Raw genomic sequence first — 17,768 nt, forward strand, 5'->3', positions numbered from 1 at the left:
CCATTTGCAAATAGGTAGGGGTCCTTTGAAGAATGGAAAACAAATATTTTTAAGAGCAGGCAGCTGTCTCACGGACCCCACTGTCTACTCTTAAAAAATTAAACGAAAAAGCGTATTTTTTTTCTTTTTAATGCATCCCATTATCCTTTTAGGAAAACGGGCTGCATTAAAAAAAAAACAGACTGCTTTAATAAAAAAAACAATCACAGATATGGTGATCGGCTGACCTCAACAGGCTGCCATCTCTGTGATGGCTGTGATTCCTAATGGGTCTCAAATTGAGACCTACCTCACTAATATGCATGAGGTAGGTCTATTTGTCACTCAATAGCATTTGCTAATGAAACTCAAAAGAGTTTCATACATTAGGAATTTCAATTTCCAAATTGCGACTCGGAGAGAAACGCAATTAGGAAATCGGTATTCCTGGTGCTAGTAAATCCTGACCTAAGTCTTGTATTTTGCATTCTTCGAATGAGGAAAGCAAAAAAGAACTGGGATGAAAAAAGAAATTTAAAAAATCAGTCTGGACACAGTACTTACTCCTTACAAGAGGTAAATCACGTTATACCTGGCGGCACTCAGAGATAAGGGCTGCTCAGTGGGTTAGCTGCTTTCCAGTTGGTTGCGGCCGCACTCTTCACTACCGAAGCCTGAGCGCTTTAGAGCTTACAGAGCGACACAAAAATAAATGCGCGCCCTATAGGAGGGGGATCATAAATCCACAGAATGATGACTCGAACCCATGGCAATGCAAGATATAGCAGGATTTATTTAGGAAAAGAGGTCTACATACATCTGCAGTAAACAAAGTTCAACTATTAACTCTTAAACATATGTGATAAAAGGTATGATGGGAAGGGAATCATGCACCACAAAGAGTGAGCAGCACCTGGGATGAAGATGGAAGCAAGTCCGTTCCGAGAGGCGAGTACCTCTGTGCGCTGCAGAGGAGCATCGGGCTTCTATTTGTTGGCATTTTGGCATTGTGAATAGGGGGCTGTGCTGAGAGCCCTAGCTGTGAGCTCAAAGTTGTTGTGACGTGTAAGTAGCAGTTTAGTGTGTGTTTTGTAAGGCGGTGTGAGAGCGTTGAGGCTGTGCCCTCATGTAATGGCGTGAGTGAGGTGGTAAATGAATCCTATATTCGGTTGGTACAATAGAATCAACTAGCAGTGAGAAACACTCCGCACATTTATAAAGAAATAACACGAGGATGACCAGGTGACCAGAGCTGCAATTACAGAGCCCAGGCCTAGGCCAGGAAAATGACTCATCTGAATGATGCTTCCTCACTGGGGGCACAGATGACTTGGCATGCTTGCGGCAGGGTCAGAAATTACTTCTCTAAATAAGTTCAGCACATGCATACCATTATGCACTGAGTGCTTGCCTGTTGAACACTTTTAGCTGGGACTTAAACATCAGTATGCCGTACATCATGCCCTTAAATACCGAACAATGCTAATTAGTGCATGGCCTTTTAAAATAAATGAATCTGCAAGGCGCGGATCACACCCGGAGAGCCATAGCTGCCTGTTAAGCCCTGCAGCCTCTCTCAGAAACTAGTGCGGCAAACGGTATGCGAAGAAGAAAGATGCTGCAAAACTTGTGACCCTCAGCAACCCGATACCTGCCGTTTAAGAGTCACACTGCAACGTTCTCCCCTCTTCCATGGTGGTATGTTGCTAGGCCCAAGATCTGCTCTCTGTGCTCCTTCACGAAAGAGATCTTTTTTTCCATGCTGCAAATGGTGCCTCAGTGATGTGTGAAGTGTAGGCGCCTCGCAATGGAGTTTGCGCACTCAGGGTTATTACACTAAATGCACGTACCCTACAGGGAACACTGGCCATTAGGCATTTTTGACTATAAGCCCTCGCTAAGTCACAACTTTCCAGTAAAACTTACTTTGGGGTAAGCAGGACATAAGATTGTTACAGTGAAAATGGATCTATCTTGTTTGTATTAATTGGTGTTGTAGAAACGTTCGTTTTGAGTGAAGTTCCTGGCATAAACTGTGCAGTGATAGGTTTCAGTTTAGTGTGTATTATTTGGTGCCGTTGCATATGTGCCTTTCGAGTAAAGCTCTTCTCACACCCAGTGCAGGGATGAGGCCTCTCACTGGAGTGTAAACTTCGGAGCCGTAGAAGATGTGCCTTACCAGTAAAGCTTTTCTCACACACAGTGCAGTGATAAGGCCTCTTTCCTGTGTGTGCACTTGGATGCCGTACATGGCCTTTCTTTCTGAGAAAAGCAGTTGGAAGACACTTTGCAGGGATAAGGTTTCTCTCCTGTGTGTTTGGTGTTACGAGACTTGACTTTTGATTTAAGCTCTTCTCGCACAAAGCGCAGTGAAAAGGCTTCTCTCATGTGTGTATGCTTTGATACCGTACAAGGCCTCCGTTCTGGGAAAAGCGCTTTGAACACACAGTGCAGTGATAAGGTCTCTCTCCGGTGTGTATTAGTTGGTGCTTTAGTAGATTTGCCTTTTGATTGAATGTCTCCTCACACATAGTGCAGCGAAAAGGCTTTTCTCCTGTGTGTATGAGTTGATGCTCATGAAGAATTTTCTTTCGAGTGAAGCTCTTTCCACATACAGAGCAGTGATATGGCCTCCCTCCACTGTGTGTTCTTTGATGCTGTACAAGGCTTCCCTTATAAGCAAAGAGCTTTGAACACACAGTGCAGTGATACGGCTTCTCGCCTGTGTGTGTTCTTTGATGCAGCACAAGGTGTGCCTTCTGAGAAAAGCGCTTTGAACACACAGTGCAGTGATAAGGTCTCTCTATGGTGTGTATTAGTTCGTGCTTTAGTAGAGTTCCCTTCTGACTGAAGCTCTTCTCACACATGGTGCAGTGATAAGGCTTTTCTCCTGTGTGTATGCGTTGATGCTCATGAAGAATTTTCTTTTGAGTGAAGCTCTTGGCACATACAGAGCAGTGATGAGGCCTCTCTCCGCTGTGTGTTCTTTGATGATGTACTTGGCTTCCCTTATAAGCAAAGCGCTTGGAACACACAGTGCAGTGATACGGCTTCTCTCCTGTGTGTGTTGTTTGATGCCGTACAAGGGTTGCCTTCTGAGAAAAGGTCTTTAAACACACAGTGCAGTGATAAGGCTGCTCTCCTGTGTGTGTTTTTTGATGCTGTACAAGGGTTGCCTTCTGAGAAAAGTGCTTTGAACACGCAGTGATAAGGTCTCTCTCCGATGTGTATTAGTTTGTGCTTTAGTAGATGCGCCTTTTGATTGAAAATCTTCTCCCACATGGTGCAGCAATAAGGCTTTTCTCCTGTGTGTATGCGTTGATGCTGAAGGAGAATTTTCTTTCGAGTGAAGCTCTTTGCACATACAGTACAGTGATAAGGCCTCTCTCCTGTGTGTACGCTTTGATGTCGTACACGACCGTTCTTATGAGCAAAGCTCTTGGAACACACTGTGCAGTGATAAGGCCTCTCTCCAGTGTGTGTTCTTTGATTCTGTAAAAAAGTGGCCTTTTGAGTGAAACACTTTTTCCATGTTTTTCAGGGATATGCCCTGAGGGTGGTGTGTCCTTTTTTGTGCCTCACAAGAAGTGTCTCATTGATAAATTCTTTGTCACACACATTACAAGAAAAGTGTCTCTCCCTCATGTGCATTCTGCGCTGTTTTTTTAAGTAGATATTTTGAGTAAAATTCATCTCGCCTCCGAAACCTTTATGGCTTTCTTTCCCATTCATACTTTCTAGATGTGATTGTTGTGCTGCAAAATAGAAAAAACATTGAAAATTACATGAAGAAAATATTTCTTGAGAAAGCTGCATTGTTATAATATGGAGAAGTGAACAGTTACAATTCATCGAAAAAAATGTATGTTCTAAGAAGAAGAGTCACACTTCCCTTTGAGACACAAATGGTGGCTAGACCTCCTGCACGAAGTGCGGTGACTTAGTACTGCAGAAGGAGCATGCTGGGAAATCAAGTGATTCACAAGAACCACTGTTGGACATGGGCTTTCTGGTTGGCTTGGGTAGGCACCTAAACCAGACATAATCCACCACTCTAGTCAGGGTAAGCCAGAAACACACCTGAGATAATCTGCGCTCACCCTCTGGTAGCTTGGCTCAGAGCAGTCAGGCTTGTTTAAAGAGGCAATATGCAAAGCATTTGTGCAACACAGTCGTGCAGCAACACAGTGAGTACACTACAAAAGGGACTCCACGCAGAATTAAGTAAAAATAGATTCTATATTGTACATCAAACAAGACCAAAATGACTTAAATCACACCGTTAGTGCAAATAATGCAAGTTTGATAGAGAAAAACACAAATTACTATGAAAACATAGGTCACAGCGCACCTGCGCTCCAATTACACTTAATACGGTAACTGTAGTGAATGTGGCTGTAGTGATTGCATTTAGAAACCAAATGTAGGGCGCAGGAGCACCTACTAAACGCTAAACAGTAATTTAGCTTGAGTCTTCCAGCAGTTCTCCTCTATGGAAGGCTATGCACCATTCTTGAGGTCATCTCCAGAGCAGAGACAATGCTGAACAAGAATGCTCCTCTTGCGAATTTGGAGCCCGCCGGGGCCGCTTGAATCACGTCTCTTTGCCCAAGGGAAACCAAGCCACCCGTGAAGGAGAGCAGGGCAGCTTTACCACTCTTCTGGACCCAACCCGCTGCACAGTACCTTTGTGGGTGCAGGGTCACTGTCGTCAGGGCATCTGTAACTTGCTAACAATGTTCTGATGTCTCGGGAGTGAGACCCGATGTTGCGAGCTTCGTGCAGTTGATGCGTTAAAACCAGAGGGCGAGGCTGGCTGGAATGAGCCACAGAATGCTGGCCCACCGCATGTTAAGGAACAACGTGTCGTCGAAAGGCCTGCCTTGAAGGCTTTGTGCAGCTCCTGTAGCTCTGCGGCCTTAGACGCTGCACTGTACCACCTCAGAGCAGCACAAGTCCTCAGGGGGCTGTTCCTCGGGTCTCACGGCCAGAGGGGCCGCACTAGTTTGTTCTTAGTTTAAGAATCTGACGGTGGAGATATCTTTCCAGACTCCGGGGGGGAGGTTCACAATCCAATTCAGCTGCAGTGAGCACGCTGGCTCAAGGACGTGTTTGTTTCTCTGGTAACGCCTCCAGGCGAAACAACGCTGTTCTCGCTGGAGAAAAACGCTCACCACATGCTAGTTTGTTAAAGATGGAGCACTTCCTTAGAATGCACAAAGGCACTCCCTGGGTCAGAACTGAGGAAACGTTTTCTTCTGATTGGCATCATTTGTACCAGGACTCCATTGTTTTTTCATTGCCATCTCGTGTCAAACACTTCCACACGACCCACCTGGTCGTTTCTGCTGATGCCTGAGGAAAATCTAACTAACACGACAACAGCCATCTTGCAACCTGCATTTCTGCCCATGAACTGTCGCACACCCAACCCCCCTGTTCTTTGCAATTCACGCGACGAGACACTCACACCCTGAGTAAATGATTTGTTTTCCATCTCCTGCTCCCAGCCTGGTAAACATCCTTGACACAGTGATCAGGTTATCTGGACAATGGTCTGACTGCTTGGCCTTGATCAGGGTGATTAAACAATGACATGAAAGACCAGGCTTTGATCAAGCTGAGTGAACAATGATTTGGGTACCAAGCCTTGACCAGGTCACCACCTACAAACATCGTCTGGATCTGGTTATCAACTGCAAACACTGAACTGATTGAACAATGAACTAACAGCCAAAAGATCAGAATGAAAAAGTATAAATGGCTTGTAAGCTGCGGAGTAAAGCAGCAGCCTCCTCTGTCTTGCTTCTGACGAGCTTGGGACTCTGTTCCATAGCCCGGGCTATTTGAATAAAACTGGGTTCCTCCAGCAGACGAAGGCTTCTGTGTCTCCTTTCACTACGTATGAAGGGTATGGAAGACATGGGAGATTCCCCCACCGCTCAGACCCAGTAAGTGGGTTATTCCGGTTTTCAAAATGGCGCCTGAACAGGGACTCCACGAGCACGAAGGTCAGGCCCGGTGGTTGTGAGGAGGTGCACAGAGAGATTCCGACAAGGTACCCTACCCGAGGGATTCTTGCAATCCGGTAAGCCGAACGACTCGCCCGCTGTTCCTCCCCACCCAGTCTGGGCCACATGACCTCGTTCTCGCTGGAGTCCCCTAGCAAATAATTTCTGGAGCAGGACACTTCCCTACGTCTGCAGAAGAGAACTACCCCTGTAAGGTAAGGGTGGACTGATCACCCACCAAGTCTGTATGATTCTGGTATTGACTTTCGCAAAAGCCAAGCTGTTATTGACTTTTGCCAAGGCCAAGCAAGTGAGGTGAATTTTTTAAAATCTGCTTGTGTCTGTTCTGTATGTTTCTGCTGTTATTGACTTTTGCAAAAGCCAAGCAAGCGAGGTGAGTTTTAAAACCTGCTGGTGTCTGTTATGTTTTCAAGCATGCCAGTCAGTAGTAAGTTCAAGAGATTATGTTGTTGTATGTGTACGCAGGACTGCCAGCTGGAGGCGGCTTGTTCGCTTCCTCCAGAAGGGACCCCTGGCCATACGATGTATGTTAAACATGGCCCTTCTGCCATAATGTTTTCCTCATTCTGGGTAAAATATACAAAACAAAGTGATGCAGAATTACAGTGGCCACTTTATGGCTCCTTTAATTCCCAAGTTCTCGCCAACTTAGAGGAACAATTAATGAAAAGAAAAACGCGCCCGTCTATGTTTGAATCAGTCCGATTTTGGAGGAAAGAGATAGAGCAGAGAGCTAGAAAGCAGAAGGCTCAAGAAAGAAAACAGGAACGTATGTCAATGGCCGACCACGCCAGAGAAAAGTTACAAAATCAAATGACAAAGTCAGTAGAAATAGCCGATAGGGAGCATGGGGCCCGGGTACAAAAATGTTATCCAGCTCGTGAGGAGAAAGGAATGGGCCATATGGAAGGGGGAGAAGAAGGGGATTCCTTGCTTGATACCATGCTAGAAAGCCCTTCTGCATATGCCCCAATATACCCTGCCCTGACGCCTCACACCCCGCATGTCCCCCCGCCACAGCCCACTCCTGCTCCCACTGCCCCTCTTACTGTTCTCCCTGTCACACCAATTTTCCCGATTTTTCCTATGACACAGACCACGCCCGCTAACCCTGTCCTTGCTGCGGGAATGACAACAAATCTAAATCCGCCCAACCCCTGCGGCTTTACCCCAACACGCTCTTTTCCTACTTCCCCGTGGTCTACAGTCAAGCAGGATTTATATAAATTGTTGAATTCCCCCCGACTGGCCTCCTTACGCTCTGCAGTCAGCTTTTCGTCCCTTCGAGAAAATGACCTACAGAGGCAACAGTGTGAATGTTGGATAAATAACAGGAATATTTATGCCTTTAAAGAAATAGGGTCCACCTTTTCCCAGTGGACGATTAGGGAGTAGACCACCTGGGCTGAATACATGTGTACCCTGGTCATGCAAAGATTTGAGAATGCGCTTATGCAGATACCCACCAGATTAATGGACCTTAGGTCGCAAATAAAAAGAGGTGATGTTCAGGAAGAGGGAATGTTTGGCACTATGTCTGCTTTAATGGCTTACCATGATATGACCGCTTTTCCCAACACCCCTCTAGAGGCAGCTATGCCAATGAGAGAGGCGGCCCCTGTCTTTGTTAACGCACTTACCGATGCCCAAAATAATGGCAGAGGGGCTGTTGAGGCACTGGCGCAGGCTTTGGGTTCATGTTCCTTGGAAAAGGTCAGAAGTAATGAAGTTAAAAGGTTAATTACCAGATCCCCGGAAGAATCCAGCTGCCTTTTACAGAGAATTAGGTCAGATTATATCTGCAGGTACTATCGTTCTTGAGGATATAGATTTACTTTTTGGTACGGTTGTCCCCGCTGAAATTTAGGACAAGATTAGACATTCTGACCATGAAGTGGCGTTGGGAGGTAAATGGTCTGACCTAGAGGCTATGGAAGAAGCAAGGGTAGGAGGGACTAAACCAGAAGCTGCCATCCTGACTTTGCCCGGCAAAGTAATGACATTTACGAAAATACTTTTGCTGAAAACTGTCATTAACTGGGATAAAATAAACGCCTGTAGGCAGCGAAAAGATGAGAATGTGTCTGACTTCTTTACCCGTTTTGAGACAGAATACAAGGGACATAGTGGTTTAGTTCCCCGAACCCCAGGTTCTGGCCCAGTGTTAGTTGATAAGTTTGTCAGCAACTTGCTCCTTGAGATCTCCGCCAGGCTTAAGAAAGTTGAAAGTACGTGGTCTGCATAAACTATGACTGGTATCTTGGCTATGGCACAATATCACAAGAATAGGGAGAATGAGGATAGAGACAAGGAAAGTAGGAAGGTTAGGGATCTTAAGACTAAGGCTCTTCTGCAGCAGGCTTACCCTTCCTGAGGTCAGGATGCCTGTGGGAATTTCAGACCTCAAACCCAACCCCCTCCGAGGGCTCGCCAGTCTACACCCTCTAGCCCTCAACCTATGGGAGCCCTTCAAACAGATCAGTGTGCTTATTGTAAGGAGTACGGCCATTGGATAGATGAGTGTCCTGTGTTAGCTGAAAACATCCGAATAGGGAAGACTCAGCCTGGCGCTCCCAGGGAGGGGAGGCCGGCAAGGGACCATGGCCCGCCCCAGCCACAGGATAAAGAACGTAGGGTTGACGCTCTCATCTGGCAATGCCCGGCAAATAGGTTTGATGGGTACGAAGCAACACGCACTTACTACAATGATGATTATGATGAAGTTGATGAGACAGGGTCCTACCAAGCATAGGACAGCCAGGAAAGGGGTATTACCAGAGTACAAATTCCAGTGGATCAAAGGGGCCCATATGTTCAAATGTCAGCTGTGGGGAACGATCAGAATTTCCTTTTGGATACTGGGGCCACCAGGTCTTCTATTGCACGTCTGTCAGTTCCGGAGGCACCCCTTTCTGGTAATATGAATGTCTCCATGGCTTTTGCAGGAACACCTGTGACCAGCCCTGTCTCTGAACCTCCTCTCGATATTGGCCCTGCACATGTTGACGCTCCCTTGGTCCTTACTACAGGTTGCAGTGAAAACTTGTTAGGCATGGATTTACTGAAAGCTCTGTATGCGACAATATCATGTAGTCCCCAAGGTGTATCCCTAACCATTTCTCCCACCGCAGCTTCCTCTATGTACCTGTCCGTTCCCCTCCCACCAGAATTGCTGTCTTTACCTTCCTCCCTCTGGGCGTCATTAGACACTGATGTAGGGTGTCTCAACATTTTCCCTCATGTGGTACGCATCCGGCCAGTTGCACTTCTCCCCCTCCTCTGGCAGTATTGACTGCCCGCGGAACTAGAAATGGCCCTTTTAACAATAATATACGAATTAATGGACAAGGGCGTAGTGGAGGAGAAACGTGGCAATATCTGTAACAGTCCCATTATTCCTGTTTTTAACCCTTTGGCCGCGGCGGTAATTACACCAAGACACAGTACCTCACTAGCGCACGACTCACAGGATATGAACTCACACTCTTTGCCAGCCACATTAACATCAAAAGATGCACTGTGCTAAACCCCGCCACATTACTCCCTCTGGATACTCAGGATGCCTGCTTAGACCCACATGACTGCATATTATGGACAGAGGAGGAGACGAAGGGACGGGTTGATTTATAGGACACTCCGATAGAAGAACCAGAAGGAACACTGTATGTGGACGGATCATGTCTCAGAGGGCCAGATGGTAACACCTCAGCCGCCTATGCCCTCAGGACATTAGGGCGAGTAGTAGAAACAGCTCAGATTCCGCAGTGCTCTGCTCAAGCAGCAGAATTAGTGGCCCTCACTAGAGCTTGTGAGTTAAGCAAAGGGATGATGGTAAATATTTATATTGACAGACAATATTTCATCGGGGTGGCCCACAACTTCGGGAGGTTGTGGAAAGAAAGGAATTTCCTTACTTCCCATGGGACCAAAATTCAACATGGCCTCCTAATTCGCCAACTGTTAGACTCCCTGACACTCCCCAGAAAGGTGGCTATTATAAAATGTAAGGCCCATAAGAAAGTGACAGATGATGTTGGGAAAGGCAATGCACTGGTTGATCAGATGGTCAGACAAACAGCTATTAGAAAAAGGGAAGGAATGTATGTAGGAGGTCCCGCTAGGTGGGTGGCAGACGAGGGCATGGTTGAAAACACAGTACAGAGTGTGATTGCTATTCAGTCCCATACTACTCCTGAGGAACTACGGGTGTGGAAGGAGCTATTAGCAAAGGAGGAAATTGATGGTTATTGGGTACGTACGACTATGGAAAGACAATGGATGTTACCTGACAGTCATGTGATACCAATAGTTACGATGGCCCAAGGTCCTGCTTACATCAGTGCAAAAGGGATATGTAAACTGTTGGAACCTACATGGTACATTTCTAAGATACCAGCATAAGCTGACAAACTGGTTAAAACATGCATGATGTGCCTAATGTATATCCCAGGAAAAGGCACAGTTACCCCTAAGGGAGGATTCTCACATCCTACCTTGCCTTTTGGAATCCTCCAAATGGATTACATAAAGATGGACCGATGTAACAATTTGAAATATGTCCTAGTGGTTGTCTGTACATTCAGCCAATGGGTGGAGGCCTACCCCGTCAAAGACTGCACCGCTATCACTACTGCCAAAGTACTATTAAAAGAGTACCTCCCACGATTCGGTTTGCCCCACTTGGTCTGGAGTGACAATGAGACACACTTTACAGCCCAAATTATGGAATATGTCTGTACAGCATTGGGTATAAAGCAACATTTTAAGCAGCTAACCACCCCAAGTCAGCAGGTCTAGTGGAGGTGTACAATGGCATCCTAAAAACTAAAATGGCCAAAATAGTAGCAGAGACAGGTGTCACTTGGGTTGATGCTCTGCCCTTAGCCCTACTGTCCACAAGAACAACGTCCCACACCAGGATAAGGCTATCTCCCCATAAGATTGTGTTCGGGATGCCTGCCAATGTATGGGGTGTCCCGCCGCCTAAGAAACTGTCTGACATTGAATAACCTGTATTAACTGACTATCTGTACAGTCTGACTAATACCTTTCGTACTCTTCATCATGAGCACTCTCACTAAGGAGTTATCACTGGTCTTTTGTGACTCCAGACAAGCTGGACCCAGGGCAAGGAGGAAGCGGGTGCCTGACACGTCATGGCGGTGGAAGCCTCTAGAAACTCCTACTAGTGGGCACCAGGTATAAATATTGGACTCAAGACCGCAAAAGAATAAATGAGGTCCCAGTGCCACCTACTGTCCCTTCTAATACTTCATGCCAGTAAAAACAACTCTCAACAAAGTCCCACAAAATTATAGTGTCAGAGACAATTTACATCAATGACACATAGTGACCCCTCCTAACATATCTCACCATTAAAATGAACTCTCATCAAAGTTCCACAATGCTAAAGTGCAAGATGTTATCTTGCGAGTATACTGTGTCTTTATATCTACATGGTTATTCTAAGCCTACATGGGGATTGTTTTGCCCATCTTATTCCAATATTATCTCGTGAATATACTGTTGTCTCAAGTTGATGCTGCTTCCTATCCTACCATGTGCCTATAGCATCCACAAATCCGTTCTGATGTAGGCCCCCTTTTCCTCAAAGGGATCCTACCAGATCGCCTTGGTGACCTTTTTCACATGCCTCTGACACTCGCATCCTACTCTTTCAAAGAAGTGCCCACCAACTGTCCACTGAAGGGCCAATGTTACAATCAGGCAGCCATCTCAGCTGTTGGAGGCTACCTCTTGACCACTATGCACACCTCTGAATGCTTCTCCTGAAGTCTAACTTTGGTTATCCTCAGAAACAACTTCTGAGTATCACTTCAACTTCAGGAGCTTGGAAAGATACGCCCCAACTCATTTCTGCAAAACCTCTCCAAACATGCTTCTAAAAAGTACAAACACAAAATGCTTAAAGAACACCCGAGACACTAATAACAGACATCTTCTACAATTCAACACACGGACGTCTTAAAATGGATTTCATCTTCTACACTACGAAACCCGCCACAAGGAGAGAAAACGTCATTCAACACCTTCATGTAACTAATGCTACCAAGTTCCCTTATGGATCTAAACAAACTATATACCTATCCCAGAACTTTAGCAGAGATCGGTGCATAACTATATACAGAAAAGGGAACATCCTAATCCTAGCCACTGCACAACATTATCTATTTTACACTTTCTGGCTCTCTGCGCCGCCATGCCATTCGCTCCCACCACCACTCCTCCTCCATCTCCCATGCACGCCCTCATCAACTAGCTGAACCTTTTACTCCCAAACCCCCTCGCACTGCCCCCATCTCTACCTCCCCTACAGCATCTATGATCCCCAGATGCACTGAAGCTTCTGTTTCAATACCAAAATTACTTGCCCCCTCTGCATGGCACACCTCCACTGCCCAGCTTGACTTATCTATCCCACCGGAATCATCTCAGTCCTCGAACCACAGCAGGCTAGATTCTACATTAGCCCAGGAGCGGCCTGTGCAGGTAAGAGCGGTCGGGCGCCGGGGGAATGCGACAGACGACGACAAGGGAAAATTAAATAAATCATTTCCCCCTCGTTGTCGTCTATTGAATCAATCCCACCCGGCCCCACCGCTCTTACTCGCACAGGCCACTCCTGTATTACCTCCGCCCCAAACTCTGCCGAGCTCCATCGCACTCCACTTCCTACCACTGACCCAACCGCCACTCAAGTGATCCCTAAAACAGCCCAGTCTGAACTTACAATCAACACTATTCTGGGTGAAATCTCGTCACTACGTAAGAACGCAAATATTACCTACTTCCTGCCCCAGCTTCACACATCTATAGCAAACACTGATCCTGCCACAAACATACACTCTGATCCCCTATCCTTTACACCTAGACAAACTATCCCTTATATCCATCACCAACTCAAACATAGATGCACCACGACTGAAATCACGCAACGGGAAGCTGAAATGCTGAGCAACATGTATGACAATGCCCCGAGCAAGCCTTGCCGCCGCAAGATCCCGGTCATCCTTTGCACGAGTAGAACCCTGAACACCACTCACCCTCCCAGGTGGCCTACCCAAATAACAACCATCCAACCCTGTAAGCCTGGTCCAAGATCACTACCTACGCGTTGCTGCATGCTACTAAACTGTCAGTCAGCAGTCAAGCATGCCACTCAAATAGCTGAAACCATCCTAGGACACAAAATTGACTTCTGTTTTCCAACTGAAACCCGGCTGAATGACCACTCATCCTCTTTTATCAATTTCCTCCTACAGGGCTTCTCAATCATCCGTACGACCGCTAGGATCGTATTGGTGGTGGATTAAACATTATACACAAAAAAACTATCTATGCTTAACTTCATTCCTCAACACGAAATACCCTACCTTTGAATATGTAGGAGTTCAACTCTCATCCAAAGGCCCCAACTCTATCAAAATTCATGTCATCTATCACCGACCAGGTGAAAAATTACAAATCTTTGGAGGACTAAACAAACCTATTAACGCAAAACTACCTTAATGTCAGCGCAGACGTTCTACTAGGAGACCTGAACCTGCACTTGAACAATGCTGATGATCCAACAGTACAAGCCCTATCCACCCTCCTGGAAGCAAACGATCTCACCCAACACTGCAATAAACAAACTCATACCATGGGCTCTACCCATGATGCAATCATCTCTAAGCAGAATACCTTATCCTACCCACCGACTGGACTCCCCACCCCCTAATTCTTTTCAATCTCTATGACATCCAACCAAAGGCCCACCCCCAATGTTCCCAGCACATGCACTGGGCGGGGAACATACATTGAATCTCCCAGGCAGAGTTAGAAACGTTAGTCAGTTACCAAATTCCAAGGTGATGATCTCACCACCCACTACAACAGAAAAATGGGAGAACAACTTGACATGGACGATCCTTTGAAACTCAAGAAATCAAGAAGTAACCCTTCCAGATCTTGGTTTAACAAAGACCTTAACAAAGAGGCAACAACTCTGGTTGGCTGAAAGAAACTGGAGAAAACAACTCTTGTTAACACATCTTGCGATACCGCAAGCTAAACGCATAAAATACAAAAAAGAATATCTTCAGAGAAGAATCCCCCTTCTTCTGAGCCCAACTTGACCCTTCTAGGAACCTAAAGGCCTTCTCAATATCATCCAACAGCAAACCTCCTCTTTCCATCAACACTCAATAAATGACTCTACCATGCGCTGTGAAAGTTTGCAACATTCTTCTCTGAAAAAATATCTAACATTGAAATCTTTCTTGACTCACGCATCTCTCCGTCCTACACCAAAGATGTCCCTCCTAGCAAAGAGGGTCTACCCAAGGCCCTACCTCACACTAATGGTGAGGTTCCGTGACGATTTGAACCCGTGTTTTCAATATTGTCGGAAATACATAATATTAGTATCAGCGAACCGCAAATGATCCATTTAGCATATCCTGGTGTTTTCGCTATGCTACGAGCAAGAGTACTCCTGTTACAAACATATTTCCGATCTACCCATGGCATCCATCTTAGATCATAGCAGCCATTTTGTGTTTCTTGCCCTCACATACGCAATAACCTCTGATCACTTCATTTCAATTAAGGACACGTAGCCTTAGCCGACGATTCACCTCTTTAGTGACACGTGTACCTTAGAACAGAACACGCTGTAGCTGCATGACTCGACAAAGGCTGCCTCCTCTGCCTGAGGCTAGTCCTGCTATACTGGTTCTTGTGGTCGTTGGCCTGATCATGATTAGGCGGCCGAAGCTGGTAGCCTTGCCCATTTACAACCCACAAACATCCCTTATCCTGCTTTTCTATCTTCTGCACCTGGCTCTGCTCCTTTCCTTCTGGGCCTTTATTAGGTGGAGGTAACGAAATTTACGATGAGGCGGTCCGGGTCTTGAATAGAAAGTTGACATAAGATTATGATGGAAAAGGGGGAACCCCTCGTTCGTAATGTTTTGACATCAGATATTGTCGACGATTCCTGTGCAACACCAAATATTTATTGTTTAGGACACAAAGGTTTGGGAATGTACTAACATGTGAAGAATTGGCCTGAACCCAATTTTTAGTATATAAGGAGCAACCCTCTTTGTACAAATCGAACAGGCTCCTAGACACTGCCCATGCGTGGTTTCTGTGACTTCTGTGTCCCTGCAGTAATAAACCTTTGGTCTTTGACGCCACCATCGAGAAGCCCGTGTTTCTGTTTATTTGTGCACCAAGGCAGGTGGAACTCCGGGGTCTTCGGGTGTTGTTCCCTGACACCTCTGGACGGAACCAAAAAGTCCAGAACTCCAATTGGCGCCCAACGTAGGGCGACGTCATTCGGTACCGGTCCAAAAGCCTGAAGAGTTCGAGAAGCTTCGTGTGAAGATTCCTGAGGGAGGCGCCCCACTTCATCGATCCCGGCATATCGCAAAAGTGGCCCGAAGTTCTCTTCCACGAGAGTTCCCGTTCAGGACGGCTGCAGTGGGCCGTTGCCTTGACCGTCGCCCTGTCTTGGACCCGAGGTGCAGTCCTTAGTACGGCGAAACGTGACGGGTTTCTCCTTGGTGACGTCTTCAGTGCCTCAGTTAAGTATTTAGTGGTTGTTAGCTGGTTAATTTGTGAGGGTTGTTAAAATCCTTTTTCGGTTCTTGGTTTGGTTTGGTTTCGTAAGATTATCACTGGTTGTCCTGGTTACGATAATCTATTGGTTTAGTTTGGGTATCGATACATCAGTTCGCTTTTGGAAGGCCTAAGTTCTTGGTTCAAGTGCACATATCTGTTTCTTGTTTTGTTTGTTCTGTGTTCCGGATTACAAAATGGTAAGTCGGAAAAATTGTATATTGTCTTGTTTTGGTTGCAACAGTGATTCACGATTGGAGGACTCATGTCTGGTTCCTCCGATTGGGATTCCCCTATATGATTTGTACTGTAAGCATGGTGTGGGTCCTATATCTTATAATGAAGTGTGGGTTCGATACACTGAAAAGGATGGTGTCCTTAGTTGGCCACTACATGGTAGTTTTGAACCAGAAATTCTTGACAATTTAGAAGCGAAATTGTTTAGGAAGAAAGCCCGGCCGGCAATGTTTGATTCTTTCCGTTACTGGCAAAAAGAATCCAAACAGAGAGAAATTAAGAGGTTGAAGAAAGAACAGAAAGAGCAAGAGTTGACTTTAGAGCAGGCGGCTAAACAACTGCAAGTCAACGAATCTGAGAAGGCCGTAGAGGTGGCCATTAGAGAGCATAATTTAGCGATCGACAAGTGCTATCCTGCCTTGCCATCGAGTACAACTAAGATACTAGAGGATCCCGAAAACGATCCTCTGTTGTCTTATCTGTTACAATCACCCCCACCGTACGCACAGGGTATTGTGGCTCCACCCGTACAGAATGTTCAATTGCCGGTTGCTGGACAACCTGGTATTCCTGCTCCTGCCCCTCAGAATCAAGTTCCTGTACCTCCTGTGGTTAATGTGAATATTCCTTCGGCACCTCCTCTTCCTGGGTTGCCGACTTCTCTACCTATATCTGTATCGCTTACACCTACTGTTCAGTTATCTATTCCTACTTCTACTGTGTTCTCTGCGTCTGCTAGTATGTTGACTCCACTTTCTGTTCGTCGAAGAATCACTGATTCTGTTTCTAACATTCTGTCTCCTTTCTATAAAACCTTAATTAAGACTCCTACTTCTGATTCTGTGCAAAGGCGTAGTCAGCTTCCAAGTACTGAGGAACGGGGGATTTTAGATTCCACGGCTCTCAGATGGATTTCAAAGAGTAGGAGATATAGTACGAGAGATGTACTAGATACTTTTATGCAGTGGAAGGAACCAACGCAACGATATGTCTTTGACGAGATGTGCTCGCTTTTACGTGAGAAAGTAGAAGAAGATGATGTTGAATCGAATTTAGAAGACTTAATTAAGATTCAGAAAGAGTTTGCTGCAGGAATGATTGTAGGTCAAAATATAGAAGAAGCGATGGAACTGATTTTAAGTTATAGGAATGATCCATCACTTCGTTCTCCGAGAGACTTAGAGAAAAGTAGTACGAAGCTAAACCGCCAATATCCAATGAGGGAGGTTCCTCCAATTTGGCGCGAAGCTGTGGAAGCTGACGCACCGAATGGTATTTTAGCCGCTCCGGCGCAATTCCAGAGAGTGTGGATACACATTCCATGGAAGCGAGCCGAAGTGCTAGCAGTGAAGCAGGCCTTGCCAGACCCGCGTAAAAATCCTGCCGGATACTATAAGGAATTAACACAGACAGTTGAGGCTTGCGTAATGAATCTGGCGGACATTGACATGTTATTTGGTAATGTAGTTCCACAGCCAATTTGGGCTAAAATACGTAAAGAGAATCATCCAGTTGCCCTAGGTGGTGATTGGGCAGCTATCATTGCAGCAGATGGTCAGCAAATAGGTGGTTCCAAACCCGAACCTCTAATTGCTAATCTTCCAGGTAGGATAATAGACTTAATGAAGACTCTGATGCCAGCATTGCGTGTTAACTGGGACAAGTTGTCCGCATGCAAGCAGAAGAAAGACGAAAGTGTCTCCGACTTTTTCACGAGGTTCGAAGAGACTTTTGTAGATCACAGTGGTCAGGATATGAGTACAGAAGGAGGACAGAGATTGTTTGTCGATAAATTTGTGCACAATTTGTTACCTGAGTTATGTAATAAATTAAAAGAATCTGAAAGTGCGTGGGCTGTCTCTACAACTGCGCAAATACTTGCAACTGCCCAGT

General features: G+C 45.8%; 1 pseudogene; it reads right to left on the bottom strand.

Moving 5' to 3' along the window:
* Positions 1-752: 752 nt before the first annotated feature.
* Positions 753-17,768, bottom strand: part of LOC147736773 (uncharacterized) — a 37,331-nt pseudogene continuing 20,315 nt past the window's right edge.

The sequence above is a fragment of the Lissotriton vulgaris genome, chromosome 1_2, assembly GCF_964263255.1.
Source record: "Lissotriton vulgaris chromosome 1_2, aLisVul1.2, whole genome shotgun sequence".
Classification (NCBI taxonomy): Eukaryota; Metazoa; Chordata; class Amphibia; order Caudata; family Salamandridae; genus Lissotriton; species Lissotriton vulgaris.